This window comes from Ziziphus jujuba, chromosome 12 (genome assembly GCF_031755915.1).
Source record: "Ziziphus jujuba cultivar Dongzao chromosome 12, ASM3175591v1".
Classification (NCBI taxonomy): domain Eukaryota; kingdom Viridiplantae; phylum Streptophyta; class Magnoliopsida; order Rosales; family Rhamnaceae; genus Ziziphus; species Ziziphus jujuba.
The window spans coordinates 2,746,329-2,750,352 of record NC_083390.1 but is presented as its reverse complement, the minus strand read 5'-3'; the positions used below and the strand labels follow the sequence as shown (position 1 = coordinate 2,750,352).

The window sequence follows — 4,024 nt, the reverse complement described above, 5'->3', positions numbered from 1 at the left end:
ATGAAGTTGCTCACTAAAAATGCGATTGATTTAAACAGGGGTGGGATTCAATGACCAGAAGTCATTAATTAAGAGGAAGGGGTAAAATTGGAAAAGTAGGACAAACTGTCGAGGTTGTCTGGTCCACAAGCGCTTCTTCAGCATGTTCATCAGCAAGTGAATGTGTAGCTCAGCTATTGGACTCGGGCAACCTTGTTTTGCTCCATAATATCAGAAAACAGGTTATATGGCAGAGTTTTGACCACCCAACAAACACAATCCTTCCAAGCATGAAACTTGGAATAGATCGAAGAACTGGACTGAATAGGTTCCTTACATCTTGGAAGTCAGAACAAATTACTGTTATAGGATGGACCCAAGTGGGTCCCCTCAGCTGATCTTGTACAAACGTCAGATTCCATGGTGGAGAGCTGGTCACTGGAATGGCATTATATGGAGTGGTATACTAGCCTTATCGGTTAAATTCCGCGTCAATGTGGGTTTTGTGAATGACAACAATGAGATCAGTATTGCGTGGGGTGTCTTAGATTCGTCAATCTTGTCCCGAATTGTTGTAAATGAGTCTGGAATGGTTCAACTCTTTGTATGGTACGAGAGAGATGAGCAAGGATGGAATGAAATGTGGTCAGCACCAACGGATCGCTGTGACCAATATGGACATTGCAGTTCATTTGGTCTTTGTGATACTAGCAGCCCTACACAGTTTGAGTGCACTTGTTTGCCGGGATACGAACCATGGTCCCCTACTGAATGGTACATAAGAGATTCAAACCATGGCTGTGTAAGGAAGCCAGGGTCATTGATTTGCAGGGAAGGTGACGGGTTTGTTAAAGTGGCAAATGTAAAAGTTCCCGATACGTCTAGAGTTGAAGTGATTAGCAGTGGTTTGAGCTTGAAAGCATGTGAGAAGGAGTGCTTGAGGAACTGCAATTGCACAGCCTATGCCAGCGCTAATATTAGTAAAAGAGGGAGTGGATGTATACTATGGCATGGGAATTTGATACCAGAAAGTTCACAGCCGATGGTGGTCAAGATTTGTACATTCGCGTTGATGTGCATGAATTAGGTACTTTCTCCTGAGCATAGTAAATCTTCTTTCCATATATATAATTAATTAGTATTTTCTTTTTTCCGGCCAAATATACCAAGAAATCTAAAGGTTTGCTTGCCGCTAAGGCGACTTATACTACATTGGTAGTCTCTGCTGTCATATTTTTGTTCAGCATCATCTTCTTTGCATATTGGTTTTTAAGGAAGAAAAGAAAAGGCATGTCAAACTTTTTTTTTTAGACTTTTGTTTTCTACTAAGATTGCAAACATTTCTGTTTCTCACCGTGTCAAATTCATGCAACAACTGAACACTAGGTCAAAAGTCAAGGTGTCCTAAACAATATCGAATTTGCTTATCCTTTTGTGTTGGAAGATTTTGTGTTTTAGTTGCTATATGGCCTTTGGCTTTTTTGCTGGTGAAAATTACTGTGGTGACATAAAGTAAATTCAAGGTTTCAATCTTCAAGTTAAAAAAGAACGCCAGAGACATATATATATATATATATATATATATATATAGACAATAATAAAGATAAAATGATTTAGTCTTTTATATCGCTGTTATCACTTCTTTTGTCAAAAAGGAGCTGAAAACTGTGTGATAATACTGTTTTTGTGTCAAGGACAACATAATTTGTTCCTCAATGCTGACATTACTTCTGGAGAATACCCCATGGAGAAGAATCTTGCGAAGAGTAAAAGATATCCCGATTTACCATTTTTCGATGTAAGAACCTTAATTACAGCCACGGACAATTTCTCTGCTACAAATGAGCTTGGACAAGGCAGATTTGGATCAGTTTATAAGGTAACTAATTAACAGATAGAATATTGTGAATCATTTAATAATCATATTACTTCTTTTTATTTCACATGTGGCTTCCCATTTAGTGTGCTCTTTGATTAATATTTGATACAAAATTTACTAGTATAAGGACAAACTGAGCGTGATTAGAACTGAAAGAAAGCTTAGGAGAGAGGGGATTTCATGACATATATATATAAATATAAATATAACTGGTGCATGATTTCAGGGTCAACTAGTTAATGGACAGGAGATAGCTGTGAAAAGGTTATCAAAACATTCAGGACAAGGAATGGAAGAGTTTAAGAACGAAGTCACGGTGATTGCAAAACTACAGCACAGAAATCTAGTGAGACTTTTGGGTTGTTGCATCCATAAGGAAGAGAAGATATTAATATATGAATATTTACCAAACAAAAGCTTGGACTACTTTATATTTGGTAAGACTTTTTCAAAACAAACTATCATTTTACTAAAATTGCACAAATGAAAATCATATATATTATTATTTCAATCATGCAATTACATTTTCAACTGAGCTTTAATCTAAACTGAAGCTTTGTTACTATATGTTCTAGATGCAACAAGAAAGTCCCATTTGGAATGGACAAAGCGGGTCAAAATTGTTACAGGAATTGCTCGAGGGATCTTATATCTTCACCAAGATTCATGACTGAAAATCATCCACAGAGATCTAAAAGCTAGTAATGTTCTATTGGATGTTTCAATGAATCCAAAAATTTCAGATTTTGGAATGGCTAGGATGTTTGGAGACGACCAAACTCAAGCAAATACAACCAAAGTAGTTGGTACATAGTAAGTGATCATATTGATTATGGTATTCACCTATTTGGACAAAAGATGAACAAGATTATATGCTATTCTTTTTATACCATATGCCTACAGTGGTTATATGTCACCAGAATATGCAATGCAAGGGCTATATTCAACAAAATCTAATGTGTTCAGCTTCGGTGTTTTGCTACTAGAGATCACCAGTGGCAGGAAGAACACGGATTATATCGATGGAAGCTCCTCGCCAAATCTCATTGCACATGTAAGTTTTGCTTTCTAAGTGCTCATTTCGTAGCCTTTATGTTATTTGTTTTCAGTTTTTTTACTTTTAAGATTTTACTTTAGTTGTGTATGATGGGCTTTTGCTTCAAATGATAGTTACGCTTCTAAGAACCAAAGTGCAGTCTTAAAGGAAAAAAAAAAAATATATATATATATATATATATATATATGTATATATATTTGTGTAAAATGAAAGCCATTTCAAACCATTATAAAAAAAAGGCTCATGTTAGCATATATCTTTGTTATTACAAATGACTATTATAATAGTCATTTTATCAATAATTAGGCATGCTTAGTCTTCAACAAACGACCTTATTATTAATTGCTTACTTTGACAATCATACTAAAAATGAAAAGTCATCTTTTTGAGTGATATAGATATGGGAATTATGGAAGGAAGGGAGAGTCTCGGATATAGTTGATCCAACAATTTGTCAGCCATTTTCTGCTCAGGAGATTTTAAAATGCATCCACATTGGGCTACTGTGTGTGCAGGAAGATGTAACAGGTCGACCGACCATGTCCGCTATTATCGGCATGTTGGCTAATGAAACCTCTCTTCCTCCACCCAACACACCTGCATTTATTTACCTAAAGAATACCTCTCGTAATCCAGACTCTTCGATGTCTAGATCAGGAGAAGCCGCTTCTTCGAATAGCATTACCATAACTACACTTGAAGCTTGTTGAGCTTAATATTTTTTGTGTGACCTTTTTCTTCTACAATAATATTATGTTGACTTAATTTAATGAACCACATATTCCCATGCTACTAATATAATATTTGAAGAAGAATTCATGTAAAAGAACAGAGGAGTTATAAGTAGATTGATAAATGTTATAAAGAGAATAAAAAAAGAGCTTTTTTTTCTTTTTCTTTTCTTTCTTTGTATCAAAAAATGCTCTTTATCATGGAAAATATGCTCTCTATTATAGAGTCCCCTTGAAGTTGCTCTTAACTCTATGAAAGATTCTCAAAAAAATCAATAAATTCTTTTAAAATCATTAAATCCTCTAAAACCTATCAAAATATTAATTGAATACATTCCCTTGTTCATCAATTGATGATATGAAGACTTTAAACAAAAA

The 4,024-nt window shown here is 35.0% G+C and overlaps 1 pseudogene; it reads left to right on the top strand.

The window, feature by feature from the left end:
• LOC125418651 (G-type lectin S-receptor-like serine/threonine-protein kinase RKS1) lies at nucleotides 1–3,687 on the top strand (annotated as a pseudogene).
• The last annotated feature ends 337 nt before the right edge of the window (nucleotides 3,688–4,024 follow it).